General features: G+C 35.7%; 1 pseudogene; it reads left to right on the top strand.

Moving 5' to 3' along the window:
• Nucleotides 1-11,724, top strand: part of LOC112933326 (dnaJ homolog subfamily A member 2 pseudogene) — a 171,433-nt pseudogene extending 159,709 nt beyond the window's left edge.
• Nucleotides 11,725-12,021: the final 297 nt, after the last annotated feature.

The following is a 12,021-nucleotide window of genomic DNA, read 5'->3' as shown; positions in this document are numbered from 1 at the left end:
AAATTCTCTAAATGCGTGTTATTTCATGATTTTATGTTTTTTTACATGCTGATTTTTTTTTATTTTTATGGAAGCAAAACTCATTCTCCTCTATTACCCTGTGGAATATTAGTCACCATTTCTTTAAGAATATCTCTGATCTATAGATTAAAATCCATTTGTTTCTGTACTCCATTTCTAGATCTTAATGATAATCATTAAAGTGATTGTTTCCATCTTGATTCCCCTGAAAAGATTTGTAAACTCAAGGGCATGCAATGTATTTTGTTCACTTTAAAATAGTCTTTTACACAGAGAAGATATTCATAAATGTATATCGAATATATGAGTCTATTTCAGTTCATCAATAATTGAACAAATAACAGAATGCATTATTTAAAAAGACTGGACATATATTAATCTGGAAAATGGTAAAAGAAACCAAATAGTTCAGAAAAAAATGGGTGTAGTGTAGACATTTAATTATAGAACTGAAAAAACTAACTCATTTCCTTAATATTCTATTCAACCCTGTCAACTGAATTCCTACCATGTGTTATACGCTATATTTGTAGGAATTCCCTAGGCCAAATGAAAGCATTGTATGGTATAGAGTCAATACATCTTACTGGCTATCTAGTCTAATTATCAACTTGATAAAAAAATAATAAAAAATAATTTGAGTAACAGCACTATACTATGAAGTTTGTTAAAGGATGATCTCTGTAGAATCTCCATATGCTTCCCAAAGGGAGAACACAATTGAGAAGACCCAGGGCTTTTACAAAATAGCCTTTTAGAAGCAAGCAGAAACTCCTATCTGTCCAAGTTCTTGCCTGTGGACACTGTAATGAAGACAAAATGAGAGAAATGAAATGAGTGTATGGGTGGAGAGAAGGACTTCTTCATGTTACTTGAGGACGTTTGGTGCATGTTTAGTTATTCCCTTTGCAAAGCTTTAGCTTTAGTATAAGCTTTTTTCCTCTAAGTCAATCTCTGAAGTAACTATTTTATCTATAGATTGTTACTGTCCTTCCCAAGGGTCTGTATTTATGTAAGCTGGGACAAAGCTCTAGTGCATATAGAGATTACTAGGTTTTACCTCTCCTCTTCTCTGAGGTATCCCAAAGAATAGAGGTTGTCATTTAACTGCTTTGAGTGTGTCAAAGCACCTTTTAGAGATGAGTGATATTTGCACACAGCAGATGGTCCATGAAAGTTTTACTATATGAAGAATATATAGAGAATAATGTATTATTCCCTGGATTATTCTGAAGGTCACATTATTCTGAAGGGCATATCTAAAAAGATGCTGTTTAGAGGTTCCCTTAAATAAAATGGTTGGATCTGGCATTTTAAGATTTACATTTTAAGACTAAGTTTGGAAACAGAGGTTAGTAATACAGTGAATTACGTTAATGTCCCCTTTTTGCCAGCACTGCAAGTGATTGGTTAAACCTTTACAAAGAATTTTTCAAATTTCTCATTTTGTTTCTAAATTATTTAAAGTATAAATATTATAGCCAATAAAGTTCTAAAAATCTATATGAGACGTCAACATAGTTCCAGATTCCAAGTGAACATAAAATATGTGTATGTGTACATATTGTTACAACTATTCCTAAATGCATTTCTTTTTTCTTTTTTCTTTTTTTTAAGATTTTATTTGGGATCCCTGGATGGCTCAGCGGTTTAGCGCCTGCCTTCGGCCCAGGGCGTGATCCAGGAGACCTGGAATCAAGTCCCACGCCAGGCTCCCTGCATGGAGCCTGCTTCTCCCTCTGCCTATGTCTCTGCCTCTCTCTCTCTCCATCTCTCAGGAATAAATAAATAAAATATTTCTTTCTCTCTTTCTTTTCAGATTTTATTTATTCTTCTTTCTTTCCCTCTTTTCAGACTTTATTTATTTCTCTTTCTTTCCCTCTTTCTTTTCAGATTTTATTTATTAATTCCTCTTTATTTCCCTCCTTCTTTTCAAATTTTATTTATTTATTCCTGAGAGACAGAGAGAAGAGAGAGAGAGAGAGAGAGAGAGAGAGAGAGGCAGAGACATAGGCAGAGGGAGAAGTAGGCTCCATGCAGGGAGCCCAACATGGGACTCGATCCCAGGTCTCCAGGATCATGCCCTGGGCTGAAGGCAGGCGCTAAGCGGCTGAGCCACCCAGGCTGCCCAGAAATGCATTTTAAGTAAGGGTTTTTATGTATATAATTACATAAATACATAGGGCTTACAGATAAAGAAGCCAGAAAAGAACGTGATGCCCATAATAGAGAAGCCAGTTAGTATACACAAATTTTCTTTACACATTTTATGGAACTCTAGAATGCTGTGGTGGAAGGGACTTTTGGCTCTCTTTCCAGGCATCTAATAGTCAAAGGAGACAATGTGAGACCCCAAATGGCAAAGGCCGATTGTCAGGTCCAGCTCTAACAAAATCATTGCTTTGTGTGATATATAAATCTTGCCACTACCCTACCAAATGCCTCTCTAGATACAAATAATTTAGTGTCTTTTTATATTTTTTATTTGTATAACGTCTTTCACTTGTTCCCCATAACAGATTTTAAAAATAGCTATAGTTGCCAACACATAGGAGATGGCAGTACTACTTTTCACAGACTTTTTTCACTAATTTGTAAGTATTCAGAGCATACCCTAAGCCATCTAATTCATATAATTTAAAGGTATCTTAATTTATGAGTGTATTCTAATCACCAGATGCTTATGAATATAATTAAGAGTAATGAATAGCTCCATTAGTCTTAATCTTATTGTGAAAGTGTCTTAAAAAGTCACCATTCCTTTGTCATCTGTGCATGTGATCTGAAAGCACTTGATAGATAAACTTTCCTCTTTTCCACACCCGTCTCTAACTTTCCTATCCTATCAAATGTCAGAAGAGATTGTGAAAGCAAGTGTTTTGTCTGTTACCTTGAAGTCAAGCTGTTAACAGTTCTGTGTGCCTCTTCCCTCAGCTGTGTGCTATCCTGAGGCAGTCTGAGAAACAGAAGTAACAAATAAACAGGGAGGAGAGTTATGTACCATCATTAGAATTTTCACATATGTTTCAGTCCTACAGTGACAATGCTTGGAAAAGCAAGACAGTTCCAAAAGTAGCAGGAGGCTGCAGAACATGCATTTGTTTCCCCAAAATATATGGACTAAAATTTTACAGGAACCTGCTAGATATTTGTGGGGAGACTTTCCAGTCCATAATGAATGCCTATGACCGAAGATCAAATCTGGGGCTTGAAGAGCCACATAAAATGTTTTACTACAAATAAAAATTCCTGTTGCTGGAATGAATAAACTGTATTTATTTATACCTTGGCCACGAACATTTGAAAGCTGCAGATTCAGCAGTGGCATATGGTGCCTCCAAAAGGCCTAAAAACCTATTTTTTTTTTCCTAACAGAGATGTTCCTTGGCTTTTTCTCACTGTTCATGTTACTAGAGGCTGCTGTGATAAAACTATTTTTATAGAATCTCAAAATAAAAATCTGATACAATACTACGTTGTTTAGGAGTTTCTATAATACTATAATACTTCTAGAAATGCGATTCAAATGAAAAAGTACATGGTTTAATATATGCCTGCATCCTTCAATATCAAATAATTTCGAATTCCAGACTTCTTTGCTGGAGTTTGAAACTTCTACTTCCTGCCCTAGTTTCTCTCTGTAACTACATCTTAGGAACAGTCATTTTGAGGTAGCTATGCCACTGAGATCTCAGATTATCAGAAGGTCAAATCTGGACTGCTATTAATCTTCCTTTCTGGGTGACAGCATTCCTCCTGGCACTCTCTGAGTCTTACAGAAGCATTCTACTTCAATCCCCCAAAGGGAATTTCAACTTTAAAAATATATCTTTTTAGTATAATGGAAGAATGCACTGTAATTTAGGGTGAAGAAGTGCAAGCCATTTCCTATATGAGGTCACTTCAAATGGGAATCATTGTGAAAGTATAAAGTCCTTTTTTTTTCAGCTCAGAGAAACATCTTTATTTTTATAGTTACAGTATTAAAATATACCTAATTTCATTTTTTGCCCATTTGACAAATTTTAGTATGAGAAGCAGCAAGTCATCCTGAAATCACAGAATACATACATTGGATAGGACAGTATTCCACCTCCAAGTGGTTAGTCTCCCTGTTTTGTGTCTCCCTGTATTTTTGCTATTTAGTTGCTCATTTTATTTTAAAATGATTTTCATAGAATCATGACATGTTTGACTGGAAAAAAATATTGAGAGCATCATGCTGCCAGTGAGGAGAGGAGACATTGATACTTAGAGAGTTTTGGAGATTTGGCCAACGGCAGACAGGGAAGTGGGCAGAGCTTGCTTCTGAGTGTCACTGTTTTCTCTCATTGAAGGGTATACATATACACCTGTAAGCATAATACCTTCCAGACTTTAAGAAACAATAAAACTGTTACACAACTAACAAAGCTATCAAATCATCCTTGTCATTTGATTTCAATTTTATGCAATTTTCATAAATTTTATACTTACATCCTTAGTAGTTTTTAAACCTTTCAGTGTTCTATGCTCTGTCTCATTCTTGAATTTCAAAAAGTGGTGGTTTTTTTTTTTTAGATTTTGGTATCTTGAGCAAATGAATCAATGTTTTTCATTGGCTTTCTTTTATTAGGGGATGGGCAGAGATATTTAGTGGTGTAACACTATGTTAGGAATTATATATGTTTCAAATCTCGTTCACCCATTTCTAACAGTTTCCAAATAAAACACAGCACACTCTAAGAAGTAATAACCTAGGAAGAATTTTATTAGTTTCATTATTATTATTCATTATTTTAATTAATATGTGGAACCTTCATTATCCCTTGTTGACATTATTTTTAGAATGGGAATAATGGTACCACATTCCTTACCAAATTTTTGAAGATTAAATGAGTTCGTGAATTTAAAAATACCTGGAAATTGTGAATACATCTATATTCCTAAAACCAGTATTCTGAAGTTTGAATTAAGAATTCCACGTTATTGGGACACCTGGGTGGCCCAGTAGTTGAGCATCTTGCCTTTGGCTCAGGTCATAATTTCAGGGTCCTGCGCTGGGGTCCCTGCTCAGTAGGGAGTCTGCTGTCTCCCTCTCCCTCTGCCCCTCCCTCCACTCACACATACTCTCTCTCTCTTTCAAATAAACAAATCTTAAAAAAATAAAGAAGAGTAAAGAGTTAAATAAATGATTATACCAGAAGAATACTACAAAAATAATGTCTTATAATCATTTGAATAAAACAATGTGACTATAGTGTAGGCTTCATAGAGAAAGTTCTGTAGATGGGACATTCCAATAATAATCATAATAGTCAATATTTACTCAACACTTTCTATATGCCAGAAATAATACTAAGCTTTTAGCAACTATGATTTCCCGATAGTAATAATGATTCTCATTTTGTAAAAGGGAAAACTAAAGACTATGTAATTAGGCTCATGCAACTTATTCCAGGTCACACAACTGGCATGTGGCAGAGGTAAGATTGAAATGAGCACAGCCTTATTTTAAAACCTGCACATACTACTATGTTTAGTGAAATGACTGATTGAAGCTAGTCTGTAGAAAGTGTTCACTGAATCTTATGTCAGGAAATTTGAAATGTATGCTGTAGTCAAAGGACTATAATATCATCTGTTATGTGATCAAGTTAAGGTTCACATTTTGGAGATCTGAGATTGTCTCATCAAATACCATCTATTTCAACTCAGAATTTAAAAGCAAGAAATATTGCCAAAGATAAAATCTGGAACATACACATTCAATTAATTTTTTTTTCAAAATGAATACAGATTCATTTTGTAGTAATGTTTCCTTATGATGCTTTTCACAAAATAAGGTGGCATCACTTCCATCTTACTTTTTCCAAATTTTAATCAAAGCGCTTAACTCAGATAATTTTAAAGATCAAATATTACAAAAAGGGCCATAGAAAAGCAATAATTCACTGTCCTATCATGTATTTCCACCAGTCTTACGCCTCAGAGGCAACCAATGAGTCTAAATGATAGTTTCATTTTACAACTTCTTGGTTTGTGTATTTAGGCCTTGTCTCTTAATTGAGCACTAAGTGGCAAGAATCTACTTTATTTGTGCTACCACCTATCTCTTTAAATCCAGTCGTTACATCACTCTTCTAAATTTCTTTTCACTTCAGCATTTAGGTAACATGCCTAAAGCTGATTTTTTTCATTTCATCATCTGCAGATTCCCCATTTTTCTCCTCATCCATAAACACCCAAATGGTTCTCCATTGAGTTAGCAACTCCAGTAGCATTCTCCAAGGTCTGCCTGGTATATATTTACTTTCATTTTTTTAGAATGATTAATATTTATATTCTATTTTGAAACCAAAGTTAATTTCAAGATCTAACTATAGTTTGATTCTAAAAATTGGCAAACAAATTACATCATTTACATCTTACAGTAATGTAAATATTCTTCACTAAAAATTAAGATGTATGCTAGGGTTTTCTTTCTTTTCTTGGAGTCCAAACCCACAATTCCTATACTTTTTAGTTATTACCACCAAATTTCATCTGATTTTTCTGATTTGTACTGTGATGGTTCCCTTCAACTCATTTGTAAGTTTCCCCAGGCTAGCTGTAGGGTGTCTTAATTGATTACAAAGAAAGAAATAGCTTACTTTTTCAAGACTTTTAGTTAAAACACCTTCTTTCCTTACCACATTACCACCTTTGTCTGGTTCATTGGTTCTGAGTCCAGAGCCTCACTAACATTCAATGGACCAGACTGATTCCCTCTCTCAGTTTTCGGTTCACCTTGGCATAGTCTGTCTTTCACCTTTTTCTAGTACTTATCAATCAAAAGTCTTTCATCTTTATTTTGACTACTAAAATAGGTACTGAAGTCTCCTGCTTACCATTTCACTATTGTCATTTACTTTTTAAATTTTTTAAAATTTTAAAACAAGAGGAATAATATGTGTACTCAGTTCTCCATAATAAATCAGAAGTTGTGTTAATTTTTTTTTAACTGAAAACATCTCTCCAGTTTCTGCTCTTTTCAGCCACAGCTTCCTTATTTTTTGCTTATTCTATAGTTGAATTTTCCTGGGGATGATTAATACATAGGACGTCAAGATTAATTCGAATAGTATTGCTCGAACAAAGAAGAAAAACAAGAAACACAGTTTTCCAATTCTTTTCAATAAGAAACAGTACTCTACTTTCCCTCATCTTCTTTCCTTTCTCCACAACCTATCAGAGGAAGAGTCACCTGGGGAATAAAGGCTTACACTTTGTCCTCCTTTTAAATAGACTTTACTTTTTTTAAATCTTTTTTTTTTTAAGATTTTATTTATTTATTCATGAGAGACACAGAGAGAGAGGCAGAGACACAGGCAGAGGGAGAAGCAGGCTTCCTGCAGGGAACCTGACATGGGACTCCATCCTGGGACTCCAGGTTCCCAGCCTGGGCTGAAGGCAGTGCTAGGCCGCTGAGCCACCCAGGGATTCTCTAATTAGACTTTACTTTTTAGAACAGTTTTAGATCAATGGCAAAATTGAGCAAAAAAGTACAGAAAATACCCATATAGCCTCTACCCCTACACATGCACAGCCTTCCCAACTATCAACATCCCACACTAGAGTGGTACATTTGTCACATCAGTGAACCCACACTAACACATCATAATCATCCAAAGTCCACAGTTTGTACTACAGTTCACTCTTTGTCATCCATTATATGATTTGGACAAATGTAAAATAACATGTATCCATCATTATGGTATCATATGGAGAGTAGTTTCACTACCCTGAATTTTTTTTTTAATATTTTATTTATTTATTCATGAGAGACACACACAGAGATAGAGAGAGAGAGAGAGAGAGAGAGAGGCACAGGCACAGGCACAGGCAGAGGGAGAAGAAGGCTCCATGCAGGGAGCCCAACGTGGGACTCGATCCTGGGTCTCCAGGATCAGGCCCTGGGCCAAAGACGGCGCTAAACTACTGAGCCACCCAGGCTGCCCTCACTACCCTGAAATTAATTTGTGATCTGCCTATTCATCCCTGCACCACCCCCTACTCTTAGCAGCTACTGATCTTTTTTTTTTTTAAGATATTATTTATTTATTTATGAGAGACAGAGAGAGAAGCCCCGTGGGGAGCCTGATGCAGGACTCGATCCCAGGACCTCAGGATCAGGCCCTGAGCAGAAGGCTGACGCTCAACTGCTGAGCCACCCAGGTGTCCCTCTACTGATCTTTTTGCTGTCTCCATTTTGCCTTTCCTGAATGTCATATTGTTGAAATCATACCCTATGTGTCCTTTTTAGATTGCCTTCTTTACTTAGAAATATGCATTTAAGGTTCTTCCATGACTTTTTATGACTTGATAGTTCATTTGTTTTTAGTGCTGTGTAATACTCCAGGGTCTAGATATACCACTGTTTGTTTACTCATTCCTCTGCTGAAAGACATTTTGATTTCTTCCAAATGTTGGAAGTTGTGAATAAGGCTGCTATCAACATCTGTGTAAAGGTTTGTGATTTCTGTGATTTTTTTACATAAATCAGTCAATATATTAATATTTATTTATGATGGAAAAAGTATTCAGACTCTGAAAATACAAACCACTAATGCTGAGATATATTTCATTGGAAAGCAGAGGTTTAGAATGTTCTACATATGCAAGTATGGATATTTTCAATCTCCAAATTTTCTCATGGCCTCCCTCAGCCAAGAAGTGAAATTTTTACAATTTCCCCAAGGAATATCTGGCAAATGAGTTCAAAGTGGCATGTATAAACCCCATCAACACCACTGGAAAATAGTCAAAGTACTTGTCTTCTGTGAAAAAGAACAGACTCATTCATTCCAGTAGGATAAAAAATTTATATTTTAAACTAATATATTATAATACTTGAATGGGAAACTCAAAGCTAGGTTAGCTCTTTCAAGGTCTCCTTGTGTACACTGTTAGCTATTCAGCCATTTGATCAATACTTCAGCTACAGACTGACAATTGCATTTAATGTTTTCATCCATCATCCTTGGTCCATTTCCTTAGGGTTTGAGACCCTCACATACAATCACTTAACCAATCACCCAATTGTGTGTCTGAAAAAAAATATTTACTTTTATTATCCTGCTATTGCATGTAGAATATATGTGACTTTTTATATTTGCTTGTATAGAATAAACTTAAGAGGTAATTGAGTCTAAAATCTAGCACGAATCTAGTATCCTTAAATTCCTCAAAATAATGGTGTGGTGTTCTTCCTTTGTCCTGCGGGAATGTTTGTAACTCTAACTGGTTATGTCAGTTAACTCTCTCCCTGTCAGTCTTCTGGCATAAGTTGGTCTTGGAAACACCTTTTAAGATCCCTTAGAGTTTTAATATACAAAACTCATTACAGTTGTCAACTTCTTTCCAGTGAGTGACACCATGGTATTTTACCACTGTGAAGTTTTAGGATACAACCAACTATTTGTCTATACATTAACTAAAAATATTTGTAAAATAAAATAACAAATAATTTGTCTCCATAGCTCTTTCAAACATGGAATTTCTAGATCCATAATCTAATATCTAATTTTGCTTCTTTGTTGACCAATAATTACCAAGTGCTATTCAGAGTTCTATTCATTAACTCTAGATTCTTTGCATGGCTAATCTAAAAGAGCTGTTTTGGTATTGTGAAATGAAAAGAGAAAGATAACCTCAGGCTTCAGTTTCTTTTGATCACACTTAGCCTCTCTGAAAATATTGATTCAGGCTGGGAGACCCTGTGATTACAGCTCAAGAATAATTTATGTTCCAATTCAGACAGTGAATTTCTGGGCCAAATCAACCACGCTTCCCTGAATGGAATTCTCCTCCTCCTTAGTACTTTTGAAAAAGTCTTCTAAGTCTCTCTACAGATGAGTGCAGATAATTCTATGATACCAACAGATTGAAGTGTTCATATCTGTTCAAAGAAACATGAAAAGTCCCCCAAACAGGCTATTTCTACCCAGGAACAATTGAGGACCTAAACTGATTCCTCTTGTGAGGCTAAATGGCACATTTTATAAGCATAAACAGGATTTTTAAAGGTTAGTGTGTTGGATATCTTTTTCTTCCAGTCATACCATTTTCTTATTCTACAAAAGTGATTTCTCCTTTAAGATTATTTGGTGTAAAAAACATGTGTATGAGAGTGACTATCAAATGGAGAGGCAATTTTTACCTTCAATGTTTTGATATCATTTCATCTTTGCTGGTTTTAAAATGCATTGCAAGTGATTTATAACTAATGATAACGTATGTATTTAAAAAATACCTTTAAAGGTTCAAATTATTCTAGTAATAATTTCATTCTACTTGCATTCCAATCTGCTTTACTTGGGTGAAAGACAAAGGAGCCAAATACAAGTAGCTTCACCCAATCTATAGAATTGGTGGAATTGAGTATATTCTACAATCTATACTATAGCCTGTAGGGCGTACACTACATGGACTGCAGTCCATGTACTTTATTTGTACCTTATTTTCCTTTAAAATCCTGCTTTATTTCATCAACCTGTGTGTATACTCATGGTAATACACTTCCCATGTGCATGCCAACTGTCAGATTTTCTCTTTGCCTCTCTTCAATTCAAAATATCTTTCTCAGAAAAATTAGTCTCCTCTTTGCCCTCTCAAATGGATCCTTCTCACAGGTATTGAAACATGATTGGGTCTCTTCTATTAAAAGAAAAAAATAGTCCCAGCAACAGCAACAAAAGGATCTCCTCTTGAATCCACATCTTTTCTCTCCCTTCTCTTTCTGCTCTATGTCTTCAAAGCCATTCTTGAAAGACTTTAATTCATACTATACTGGTCATTTCCTCACCTCCTACTGTTTACTGTTGAAAACATTCCAGCCTGGTTTCCATTACTTTTTTGAAAGAGCTTTCCCTCAGGTTACCAAGGAGCTTTAAATCATCAAACAAAACGAACCGCTGTAAAAAATGTGAAGGGAAGAATGTGATTAAAGAAGTCAAGATTCTTGAAGTCCACGTAGACAAAGGCATGAAACATGGACAGAGAATTACATTCACTGGGGAAGCAGATCAAGCCCCAGGAGTGGAACCAGGAGACATTGTTCTTTTGCTACAAGAGAAGGAACATGAGGTGTTCCAGAGAGATGGGAATGATTTGCACATGACATATAAGATAGGACTTGTTGAAGCTCTATGTGGATTTCAGTTCACATTTAAGCACCTTGATGGACGTCAGATTGTGGTGAAATACCACCACCCGCCCCCCTCGGAAAAGTAATTGAACCAGGATGCGTCCGTGTAGTTTGAGGTGAAGGAATGCCACAGTATTGTAATCCTTTTGAAAAAGGTGATCTTTACATAAAGTTTGATGTGCAGTTTCCTGAAAACAACTGGATCAACACAGACAAGCTTTCTGAACCAGAAGATCTTCTGCCATCTAGACCAGAAGTTCCAAACATAATTGGAGACACAGAAGAGGTAGAGCTTCAAGAATTTGGTAGCACTCGGGAGGTGGTCAGAGGCGTGAAGCCTATAATGATAGTTCTGATGAAGAAAGCAGCAGCCATCATGGACCAGGAGTGCAATGTGCCCATCAGTAAACTCTGCAAACAAATTGCACAGGTGGATTTTCTTTTCCACATTTGCCCGGTTTGCTTTCAGCGATCCAGCTGGAGTGTCTGGTCAATCCAGAAGAATTGATGGACATTTGTTGGTCTATGTGTAACTTTTAAAAATGGTATAGTATCTACAGAGTGCATAATTTAAACTAACCACAAAGTTTTACATCTTCATTTTGACTGTTCTGTAGCAGAATAAAGCACTTGAAAGGAAACAAGACTCCCTTTCACACATGGGTTATAAGTTTCAGTCCTGGTACCTGTGCTTGATTTTTATCGGTTTTGTGTAAATTTTATGTTTCAGATTTTAAATCCAAATCCCACATTATAAAGTTTGTGTACAATTTGTCCTGAAGCTTTGTGTTTGGCTGCACCTGCGTAAGCTGCTACAAATAGAATAAAGAATT

Source organism: Vulpes vulpes, chromosome 3, assembly GCF_048418805.1.
Source record: "Vulpes vulpes isolate BD-2025 chromosome 3, VulVul3, whole genome shotgun sequence".
NCBI classification, from domain to species: Eukaryota; Metazoa; Chordata; class Mammalia; order Carnivora; family Canidae; genus Vulpes; species Vulpes vulpes.
Note: the sequence above shows the minus strand (reverse complement) of the source record. Positions and strands in the feature narration are given on the sequence as shown.